We start from the raw sequence: 12,614 nt of genomic DNA on the forward strand, positions 1-12,614 counted from the left end.
ATAAGGTGTGGGGGGGGGCGGTTAGGGGTACAGGGAGTATCACTGAAACTTCTTAACCTTCCTGCAAAAGAGGAAGGCTACTATTCCTTCTAAAGGTTCATAGTAGCAAATCCTAATGTAATAAAGTTACTTTAACTAAATATATATATATATATATATATATATATAAGAAAAACAGGTTTCTTTTAAAATCTCCATGGTTTCATTACAACCATGATAGAGACCATTAACTACCAGCTGGATGATCGGTGGTAAGGACACTAAATTCTTTTCAACAAGTCTTTAATCAGCTGTATAAGCAGATATATTCCTCAATTAAAGGATTCTCTCATAGTCCTGTATTCCCACAAGCCTCCGCTCTGAGATCTGCACAGTGGGAACTGAGATATAGCAGAAGATGCTACCTCGAGATATGTCACTTGGATATCCAGATTATTTTGAGCTGAAGGTAATGTAAAACGTCACAGACACAAGAAGAGCCCCTGTTCTCTGTTATTTACCTAAGAACAAAGCAACAAATCTGTTCATGTGTTCCTCTTCAGTCTCTGAGGAAACCACATAAGCTAATCCTGGTAAACTCTAGACTCCTCAACCAAAGAAGGTTCAAGGAGAATCTATGTAACATCGTTATAACTAGCTCTTCTCTTCATTCATTTCCCTCTTAATTTTGCCTTTCCAAAAATTGTCACCTGTGGTAGTTCTGTTTCTCATCACTGTGACAAAATTTCTGACAGAGGTACCTTGGATGGGAAAGCTGGTAGCAAAGGCATGTCAGTCCATTACAGCAGGGAATAGTGACTGGGAACATGATAGTGGGATCTTGTGGCAGTGAATTTCTTACATGACAGACCAGAAAGAAGAAAACAAAAGATCAAAAACAGAGTGTTCAAAAAATAAATGTCTCCACGTTCATGAGCACTTGAACACTTTGTCCCCAGAGTATGGCACTTTATGGGGAAGTTTAGGAAGTACAACCTTGCTAGAGGAAGTATGTCACTGGAGCCTTCTGCCACCATGCCTGTTACTTGCTGTCATGGTTCCCTGATGTCTTAGTTGGCATTTCTATTGCCTCAAGGAAACCCCATGATCAAAAACACATTAGGGAGGAAAGAATTTATTTGGCTTAGGGTCCACATTGTAGTCCATCATTGAAGGAAGTCAGTTCAGGAATTCAAAACATGGCAGGAATCTGGAAGCAAGACATGATACAAAGGCCATGGGGTGGTGCTGCTTTCTGGCTTGCTCATCATGGCTTGCTCAGCCTGCTTTCTTATAGAACTCAGAACCATCAGCGCAAGATCAACAGCATTTACAATGGGTTGTTCACCCTCTGCCCCATAAATCACTAAGAAAATACCCTACAGATGGATCTTATGGAGGCATTTGCTCATTCCTTTCAGATAACTTTAGCTTACATTAATTTGACATAGAACTGTTTAGCAAAACTGCAATGATGGACTCATTATTCTGGAACGGTAAGCCCAAGTAAACTTTTTTACATATGTTGCCTTAGCCATGGTGTTTTATTACAACAGAGAATTATAAGTGAAGCAAATCAGGTAAAATCTTCTGAGGGCCACTGTTAGTGACTTTTTCCACCAGAAAGACGCCACCCCTAAACTCTACATGCACTCTTATACATAGCTCGTAGGCTGGGAAACCTGTACTCAAAACTTGAGCCAATAGGAAACATTTTATGTGGAAGCCAGGACACCAACTGTTATGCTAAAAGTCTTTTCCCTTTGTCTTATGTGCACATTTTGGTGCTCTCTGTTAAACTTCCACATAAGCCAAAGATCTAAACCCGTCATATCAAGTCACTAGTCACTATGCACTCCCATGTGTTTACTCAGTGCACATGCTAACAAACTTGTTTGTTTTTCACAGTTTTATAGGCCCCAGTACTGTAATAAAACTCCCACAGATAGAAAGGAAAGCAAATCTTTCCTCTTCTTCGAAGCTTTTAAGCTTGTAGCAAAATTAAAACAGAAATGCCTACTCCCAACTGAATCCATGATGATAGCTGGCTCATCCTTAGTTCCTACTGCCGCACTTGCTCACAGTCTCAAAGTATTTGTAAAGGACTTCACAATATGTCTTAAATACGCTTTCACAGAATTCCATAGATTATTTAGTATGAAACTCTGTGTCAGTGCCTTTGATTCAGAAATAAGACATTCTTATGAATTTTAAAGTTTGTGACTGTAGACTTATCAATACGGTAGCCACTAGCCACCCATGATTATCAAGCACTTGAAAAGAGACAAGTTCCAACTGAGAAACACTATAAGTATAAAATACATATATTTCAAATGCTTGGTATGGAAAGGGAGAGTGTAAAAGTTCTAATTATTAAATGTTACATTCATTACACATTGATCATTTAAAATTCCCAGTTTGGCTGCCATCATGGTAGAAGGAGCATGAGGTACCTGGATGAATTGCATTCATAGTCAAGAAGCAGAGAGGGAACAATTACTTGTGCTCAGCTCACTATTGTAGCTAATCTGGGGCTCTAGGTGAAGACCCCATTAGTGTGTAAGGTGATCCTTACCTCATTTAAGCCTCTCCAGAAACAGACCTGGGAACATTCCCAGAAATGTATCACCTAGGTGATTGAAAATCCTACCAAGAGACAATTGAGATCAACTATTATACCTGGAAAATATAACCATTTTGATTTTAAAAGCAAGTGGCTAAGCATTCCTATAACCTAGATAATAGAGTCTCCCATAAATTCTTAGCTTCCTGGGTTATTCTATAATCCATGACAAGAAAAATTAATCCACTAAATCCTAACACAACAATTTGACATATTTTGTTCAAAAAAACCTGGAGCGATAGAATGGAGCAATCAATCTGACTTGACTTGGACTTAAGCAGCCAGTTGTTAGTAATCTTGTTTTAACATAGACTCGGTATGTGTGTGTGTGTGTGTGTGTGTGTGTGTGCGTGTGTGTGTGTATTAGCAATGATTAGGACTAACTTCTCAGACATATACCACATGTGACTAAGAATGTGAGAGATATCTACTCAGACAATAGAGCCTCTAGTTCAGCACATACTGTGCAAAATCAAAAGCTCATAACTCACTACCAATATGTCAGGCACAAACATTTGCAGTAGGTAAACTAATGTTGGTAAAAAAGATTTTACAATATTATTAGACATGTGTAGTTTCCATTACTGGCTATTTCACTTTGTAAGCACCCACATAGCTGAGAATAAAATCTGACTGATCTCCACAAAGTAAGTCCTTCCATACTGTTGGGATATAGTCAATGAACTACATATTTTGTGCTGAATCCCATATGTTCTTTTAAATGTCATCATCCAACTTTCTAATATTCCCTGTTTCATCATGTTCCTTCTAGACTCAGAGAGACAAGCCATTGGTCACTGCCCAGGAATTAATGTCTACTTTATGCCATTTCTTCTTCATCAAAATTTTAATAGCCAAATTAACTGCTTAGACACTGTCCTCTTGAAATATCTTCCTTCACCAACATCTTACAGGGAACTCCCAGAATGGAGCTACCAAAGTGCCAACAGACTGTGGATCTTAGACTTGGAGCTTAGCCAAGAATCAAACTCAGAGTTTTTCTTCCTTTGAAAGCTCAGAGGTAGATGTTATTACAACAATGGAAGATAGTGTGAAATGTGAGCCATTGGCTTGTATACTTCACGCCTTTAGACATCCTTGAGTTTGTGCAACCTTACCATTAAATGGGTCTGATAATACCCAGAACACCATGCATGGGAGGGGAAGTGGATGGGGAGGGGGAGTGGGAGGAGAGGGAAACATGATCTGGTATTGGGTGAGAGAAAAGGACTGAAGCCCTGAAGGCCAGCAGGAAGAATGTAAACAGGAAACCATAGGAAATAGGAGGTAGAGGGCCCCCCCCCCCCCCCCCAGAATGCACCAGAGACCTGGGAAGTGAGAGACTCCCAGGACTCAAAAGGAGGGACCTTACATGAAATGCCTGACAGTAGAGTAAGGGATCTTATAGAGCCCACCTCCATCAGGAAGACAGGACATCAAGTGAGAGATGGGGTTGCCATCCCACAGTCACATTTATGACCCTTAATTGTTCCTGTCTGAATGAATTACAGGGATGGAAATGGAGAGGAACCTGAGGAAAAGAAGGTCCAGCAACAGGCCCAAAAAGGGATCCAGCCAAAGGGGAAGTCCTAAGGCCTGACACTATTACTGAGGCTATGGAATGCTCACAAAAAGAGATCAACCATGACTGTCCTCCGAAAAGACCCAAAAAGCAGCTCAAAGAGTCAGATGTAGATATTTGCACCCAATCAATGGACAGAAGCAGCTGACCCCTGTTGTCGAATTAGGGAAGGCTGAAAAAAGCTGAGGAGAAGGGCCATTCTGTAGGAGCACCAGCAGTTCAATCAATATGGACCCCCAAGATCTCTCAAACACTGGACCAACAAACAGACAGCATACACCAGCTGATATGAGGCCACCAACATACATACAGTAGACTTCCGGGTCTGTGTTCATTCAGAGATGATGCACCTAACCCTCAAGAGACTGGAGGCCCCAGGGAGTTTAGGGATCAGGTGGGGTGGGGGTGGGGGCATCTACGTGGAGACAGGGTGGGGTGGGGAGGAAGTGTGGAATGTGGAGCAGACGGAGGGTGGATGGGGGGCTGAGATGGAATATGGAGTGTAAAAAATAAATTAAAAGTAAAATGAAATTTTAAAAACTTAATTTTTAAAAAAGATATAATAGCACTCGGGAGGCAGAGGCAGGCGGATTTCTGAGTTCGAGGCCAGCCTGGTCTACAAAGTGAGCTCCAGGACAGCCAGGGCTATACAGAGAAACCCTGTCTCGTAAAAACCAAAACCAAAAAAAAAAAAAAAAAAAAAAAAAAAAAAAAAAAAAAAAGATATAATAAAGATGAGGTGAAAAACAAAACAGTCACCTAGTAACCTGGTGCCCTCAACTCAGACAACTCATTGCTTTTAATAGTGATAATTCTTCCACACCAGCATGTCTTTGCTCAGGAACAATCAGCATTATGGAAGTTCTGTTCAGATGTGCTAAGGATGCATATGATGTGCTCATCCACTGCCTGCTTCCATCATCAGATACCATGGGGCAATAATTCAACTCACACAGCTACTTCACACCACACTCTGAACTTGATTTAAATTCTGCTATTTCTCTAGGTCCCATTCAAAACTTTGGAGCTTACAAAGCACTGGTCCAGTGATTTATGCAGGCCCTGAGTCCATTGTCAATATCACACCAAGAAGAAATCTCACTTTGGATCCCTGACCAGGATTTGAAAGGTCTAAACTAGAAATTACTCTAGTTGCTTTAATAAGACATATATGTATGTTAAATGGTAGGAAATAAATGTTACAATACTACTCAGAGTACACAATATCAGCAAACTAGTCAAACAGCTCTTGATCTTGCCCATGGCAGGATATGTTTTCCAAGTTAAGGAAAATTGTTATAGGGGCTAGAGAAATTGTTCAGCACTTAAGAACTTAGCACTGCTCTCACAGAGGACTGGATGGATTGCAACTGACTATAACTTCAATTCCAAAGGATCCATTACCCTTTTCTGTCCTCTGAGGATAATTGAATCTACAAATACAAAATCCACTTAGAAACACAGGAATACACATAATTTAAAATAAAAAATATTTTTTAAAAAATAAAGGGAGCTTATTGTACTTTGTAAGCTCCACACTAAGGGAAAGGTCCTAGAATGGGTTGGCTACAATAGAAAGTAATGCATATCTGCTATTAGTATGTGACTTAGCATCAGTTTCAAGACCTAGGAGAAGAACTACATTTTTCTCATAGAGAAATGATTTCTATAATAATTTATGGTTATGGAGAGGAGCCTGAGGAAAAGAAGGTCCAACAACAGGCCCAAAGAGGGATCCAGCCAAAGGGGAGGTCCTAAGGCCTGACAAAATTACTGAGGCTATGAAATGCTCACAAAAAGAGATCTATCATGACTGCCCTCTGAAAAGACCCAACACTTATCTCTTCAGTTATATAGATTTTCTATATAAATAAAATCAAGCAATTGCTTATAGCCTATCCATCCTTCAGTGTGTGTTGATGACCTCTGAGAGACATACTCCCTTGTTTGCTATCATAGTCTTGGAGGCCATTGTGGTATTTATGTCCACTTGGTCCCTTCCATCTTTTATTTATACTGTAGTTATCCTCAGTCATCCACAGGTCCTCAGACATACATGTTATCCTCATGGTCTCTATGACACAGCTTCACAAAGCCATTAGAGGCTTTTCTACTACTCTAGCATCTTCAAGGTTAGTTCCTTGATGGAGATGGTTCATTCTCCTAGCTCCCTCAGAACACCTTAGCTAGATCCATTAGATTTTGGTCTAATATTCACAACTCAAGCCATGGTAAGATGCTGTTCATTGATCCCAGCAAACAGAGCCAACGAGAAGAATCAGGGACATATCTGGGAAAGGAAGCTGTCCATCATCCTACATGTTACCTAACTTGTGCCCTATGAAGCTGGTCTCTAGGCAAGGCTTCTGTTGTTGTTGTTGTTGTTGTTGTGTTTTTGTTGAAAACTATTTTTTCATACAATATATTTTGATTGTGTTTTTCCCCTTCCTCCAATTTGATTCAGATCTTCCTCCACCTCCCTGTTCTAACAAAGAGAGGGGAAGGAGAGGATGAGGGCCATGGAGTGAAAGGGGGAAAGAGAGAATGGAAAGATGCAGAAAATCAGGAAGAGACAGAGAAGAAGAGAAAGGAAGACTAACTTTAGGCCCAGAGGTATTAAGTAAAATTAAGTCATAAAATTTCCTAACCCAGACATTCAGATGTGCTGACCCCAGATCATGAGGCTCTACAGATTCCCCATAAGAGTCCTTTCCTACGTGCAGGAACACTTCCAGTCCTCTTAATTCATATCGTCACAATTTATAGCACAATCTTGGCCCTGTTCCTCAGCATAATCTGTTTCCTTGTTTCTAGAAAAACAAATGTCTTTAAAGGGCACACTAGAGAACTTGTGACTTTCTTAATCTTATCTGAAGACAATATTTGGATGACCTGAGTCAGGACTTCCAAACACCTAGCTACATTACATCACTAGTAGCAATGGCTACACAGAGGTCAAGTAGACAGTGAGGAATCAGCAGGAGTTGCTCCTTCTCCCTCATGTTCGCCTCTTCTCAGTCTACCGTGGGTATCAGTATTAAATCTGTGATATCGCACAGTACCAAATAATGCTCCCACCTCTCATTTTTAAGTCACTTCTGTGCTGCTGGCTGGTAGGTCAGAGACCTTAGGTAGGTTCTAAACCCAGGGTTTTTCTTCTCAACAACTGTCTAACATTTGGTTTGTCCAAGAGCTGAGCCTAGTTTCCTAACTGGAATACAAGTGATTTATGCAACAGATGATCTTAGAAATGAACTCTCCACTCTGTAGGATGAGTAAACACTGAGTCTTCATGTGTTAGACACCATTTTAATTACTATATATGTGCCATGGTTATATAATACATTATGTATATATATAATACACTATTATATATTTAATTGTTAACTTGACTTCAACTTTGGAACTGGGGTAATTGGTGAATTGTTCAGAAAGGCAGCTATATATGTGATTACAACATCAGCAAAGTAGAGGAAAACAAAAATATAGTTCATCCTCAAAAATTCCATCCAAAAAGTTTCCTCTTATTAACAGCACAAATAACAGAGAGGGGTGTTTGTATTTTTGTACCTCAAGTGTGGGGTACACAGCCTTACCCATTGCATTGGGTATCTACCAACATCTTGTCCTGGGTTTCCCTTAAGTGACACAGTCTGTTAGTTTACAGAAGACAGCAAGGATCCCCTTCCTACCCTGTTAGACAGCTCCACAGTCTCATCATCAACAATTTTAACACCAAATTAAGTCAGTTCATCAGCCCTGTGTTAAACAATGTCTCATCTGAATATTATAGTAGGTTTCTAACTAAACAGGCAAGCCCACCCAAGCTTCAATGCATTTTCTTTGCAGGGACCTTACCCTTTCATCTAATGCAAATAATAAATTGCCACCTCTACTACTCCCCATACCCTGAACAGGACAGCAGTGGGGGAGGGGGCCATAGTCAAAATGAATTACCATACAAAAGTTCAGAATTCCCTCCCCCACCATTTTGCTTATTTAAAATAACTTGCAGACTTCATCTTGTTAGGAATCACTTCTAGAGTTAGTCTTCCTCAGCACTGATAATAACTATTTTAATTACATGGCTAGTAAGTATATATCTATCATGAAGGCATCTCAAAACTAGATACAAAAGCTGTACTAACTTCACAACAGAGATTCTCTCAGACCACCTTGAGCACAAATATTACCATAAGTCCCATTGTTCTCCCCACCTTAGTGATGAAGAGACAGAGGTAAGAGACTAGAAGTTAGTTTCTGGGAATTCTTGCTCGTAATTATGCTGCTGAATTTCAGAGAAAATATTTTTAAAGTCTTTGCTGAGCTGAATGGAGTGTGAAAGTAGAGACATAGGTCAAGTCAGCAGGGCAAGGCTAGGGAAGCCCTGTGGCGCAATTTGAACTCAATCCAGTCTCCAGCTGGGAAAACCCAATCACAGCTTCTCAAAGAACTGCAGCCGGACTAGGTCTCTTGCTACTCTGACCTCAAACTCTGTCTATAAAGCTCAACCTGGTCACGAGGCACGTGCAGAAAACACATACACACTTCACACTCATCAAAAGTTCCAGCTGCATAAGGCAAAGCCAGACAGACTCTAAAACAGTGCAGAAGGCATCCTTCTACCCATCTGCCAATTGCTCTGCATGTTCCCAGTTTGGAGACAAGACACCTTCAGGCCTTACCTCTCAATCCTCCATCCCTGCCTCACAGACTAAACACACTGATTGCCAATCAAAACAAACATCTTTACTGACAACCAAGTTCTGCCTGCATAACTCTTTCCTGTAAAAAAAAAAAAAAAATACAAAAGCCTATTCTGTTCCCAATGGAATTCCTTCCTCCTCTGCTTCTTGTGAAGGAGAGAACAGGATCCTATGCAAAATCAGCTGGCTGCACTCCTGCCTGGGGAATTTCACAAGGGTCTCTGCATGACCTAAATTTAGGAAGAAGTAAATACCTTGAACTGGGAACCAAAAATCAAAGGGGAAAGCCTGCTTCAACTCCACATTGATCTGTCTTTCAAAGGAACTGCTAGAGAGTGCACATTCCCGCAGCCGTGCTCTCCCATCATGCGGATCTGAAATTGCTAACAGATACATAAAACTCCAGGTTTGATCTCATGTCTTGTGCAGCTTTGCTTTTAGCTGCATGCAAATTCCTCACTGGAGCTGCCTATGAAGCTCTAACAAGTTCCCTTCAGAGGCAAGTCTCTAGGTTCCCAGCTGCCTGCATGAGTGGGGAGTAGAGGCTTCAAATCACAACCTCAAAAGAATGATGTTTCAACAGCAGTACTATCCCAGAATGGGCTTCTAAAACAATCCACTGCTGGGATTTAATATATGTGCAGAAATTAAGCTAGGAAGAGGGTCTTGACAGGAGGAGAGAAAGGAGACTAAGTTCAGGCTATCTTTGGTATTTGCTGGTACTGAACAGTGAGGGATGCCTGATTCTGACTGTTATAAAAACATATGGGTCTCATTCCAGAGATATGCGTGTAAGCCTTGCTCCCTGGGACAAAGCTAAGCCAGACTCTATAGCCTCAGGATCTTTGATACATCACTAAGCCCAGGTGTAATGTTCATCTTCAGGGCCACCTTGACAGGATTTGAAGTCACCCAGGAGACATGGGGGTTTGCATTTGTGAGGGTACTTCCAGAGAGGTTTAGCTAAGGAGAGAAGAAAGGCCCACTCAAGGTAGGCAACACTAGCTTTCTAACTGGGATACTGAAGTGAATTAGCATGTGGAAGCCAGATGAGCACCTGCGTTTTCCATTCTCTGTATCTTGACTCTGAACAAAATGAGTCCAGCAGCCTCATGCTTGGCTCACCATGAAGGGTTGTATCCCCCCAAACCTAGAGCTAAAATAAACCCTTCACTGGTCTAGCAATCTATCACATCAACAAGTAACTAAAACTGTGTAAATACTCCAAACCCAGGGATGAAGTTGTTCGAAGACAGTGGGTTTTCTGTTTAATAAAAAAAAAATTGGTAGAAAACTCCTTTCTATTTCTTTTCTATAATTTGTCTTCCATTTTTGTTATTTTTTTTCACTTAACATTCCTTTCTGAAGCAGAAAATTGTTAATCTGCTCTAAACTCTCCCACAGGTGTGTGCCTCCTCTACATCTGTCCAATTGTTTTGGGTTCATGAATGAAAGACACACACACTTATTTTTAATATGCCCTAAGCAGCTCAATGGCTGGGTCACTCCCTAACTCTACCTGACTAACACACACTCCCCTCTGATATTCCTGAGTTAATAATTACTAAATCTATATTTCATCTTTACTGCCATAGACCCTTCTGGGTAGCCCTCCGGGGGCTGCTTTTCCCCTGGACCTACACTTAGGCTGTCTCTCCCTCCTCACCTTTCTGGCATAATCCATCTCCTATATCCTCATCATGGCTGAATCTCCTCTTCCTCCTTCCTCAGTCCCTTCTTTGGAATCCAAAAAGTCGAACCTCTGTCTCCCTGCCCAGGCATTGGCCGCCAGTAACTTAACTGACCAGTCAAAAACCAACTGGGGACAGGCTTCCTTTAGTACTACATGCAGGACAGGTTTTGGGGTAACATAATTAACATAGAACACAAGCCACTACACTTTTCTAAATCCTGCCAGATCAATCTCCAACCCATTTGAATTTGTCTTGTCTTGTCTTGTCTTGTCTTATCTTGTCTTGTCTTGTTTTGTTTTGTTTTGTTTTAGAAGAGACTATCTCATAGCTGCTGTCTTCCTCCTTTGACCCTTGCAGTCTTTATGTCCTTCTGTGATGTTCCCTGAGTCTTAAGTGAAGAGGTTGGGTATAAATGCTCTAGTTTGTGGTTCTCAATCTGTGGGGCATTACCCTTTTGGGAGTTGAACAACTTTTTCCATGAGGGTCACCTAAGACCATTGTAAATATAGGTATATTTACATTATAATAGATAACAGTAGCAAGATCACAGTAATGAAGTAGCAACAAGAATAATTTTATGGTTGGGGTCACCACAACATGAGGAACTATATTAAGGGGTCACAGCATTAGCAAGGCTGAGAGTAGCTGTTCTAGTTGTTTCTGTTTCCATTCTCAGAAGGATGTTTGTGTTCTCAAATTCTTCTGAACTCTGCTACCTAGAGAAGGATAGATAAATATGTAGCCCCAGTCACATGAACTAAGACAAAAAAAAAAGCAGAAAGACCCATCCCACCCAAGGTGTCTTTGAGCACAGAAGAAAGGACTTGTGTCCAGTTTCTCATGTCTCTGCTCTTCAAAAGGTTGTGTTTTCCTGAGAAGGTACCTCCCAGCCTGTCAATATTCCTGTGATTGCTCAGCAGGGGACACCCTGAAAGCTTTTGTCCCCTCAGCTCCTTATTCGCCAGCAAGCCTGTGTTTATAAGTTCTCATGTGTTGCCACCATCATTAATTCCAACTTGATGTTGACCTTAATGAAGGCTACTGTGAATTCTGTGCCATCCAGGAGAGCTGAGAATTGGGGAGGAGGAGTGGCAAAGAAAACAGTACAGAAAGAAAGGAGAAAAAGAAGAGCCACTGGATAAGGGCGTGCTGTCTGACCTGCACCGCCACTTGATTAGTGTCAACAACACTAAATATATGTTCATTGTCTCAGCCTTTCCTAACAATTATTAAGAGAGCGATGCCATGTATGAAGTCAAAAGAAACTGTATTTCCACTTGACTGATAGATGACCTATGTACCATCTATAAATTATTTAAATACAATCTACTTTATCTGTCCATTTACTACAAATATTATATGAAGGTAATGTTTTTCCATTTAACAGTAAGATGAACAATAAGTACATCTAATTTTAACCTAGATATCTAATCTGTTCCAATGTCCATCCATTCACCCAGCAGTACCTAAACTTTAAGCAGGTCAGTAAAAGATCCTTTTGTCTGAAGAATTTAAGTCTTTCTTATTCCTACATCACATGCAAATCGTAAGCTACTTAGGGTTTTATTTGACAGAACTTTGGAAAGATGAGGAACAAAGAGACATAGCCAAGAGAAGAATGTGGGCTTTCAGACATTCTGTGTGTACTAATAATGATATTTAAACCACCAAGATTTCCATCCATCAGTACTAATTTATTTCAGATTGCTCTGTGGGTCTGCTAATCAAAGCCAGCAAACACATGCCGAGAAAAGCCAAAAGGAGCAATGAATTCCATCTCCCTACGTTCATGTATCAAGAGGATGGTAAGTAGTCAGGATGAATAAACATGGAGTTGCTGGTGCTTTAATTACATAGTTAGCAGAATCATCCGTTAGAGGACAAGGCAAGAATATAGAGATGGTTCCTTACAATGTCCTAAAATCAATCCTAAAGTTAGACTCAGATACCAGAAGGTGCCCAAATTCAAGGGCCATTATTTTGAGTCCTTTACAAGCATTTGTTTTTATCAGAGATGATCAAGAGTTGTA

At 40.6% G+C, this 12,614-nt stretch overlaps 1 long non-coding RNA gene across 1 annotated transcript in view; it reads left to right on the forward strand.

Moving 5' to 3' along the window:
• LOC110292003 overlaps positions 1-12,338 on the forward strand; it is a 58,285-nt gene extending 45,947 nt beyond the window's left edge. Inside the window, exon 3 of the long non-coding RNA XR_002377632.1 lies at positions 12,288-12,338. This is a non-coding gene — a long non-coding RNA (uncharacterized LOC110292003). The remainder of the gene's footprint in view (positions 1-12,287) is intronic.
• The last annotated feature ends 276 nt before the right edge of the window (positions 12,339-12,614 follow it).

The sequence above is a fragment of the Mus caroli genome, chromosome 3 (assembly GCF_900094665.2).
Source record: "Mus caroli chromosome 3, CAROLI_EIJ_v1.1, whole genome shotgun sequence".
NCBI classification, from domain to species: domain Eukaryota; kingdom Metazoa; phylum Chordata; class Mammalia; order Rodentia; family Muridae; genus Mus; species Mus caroli.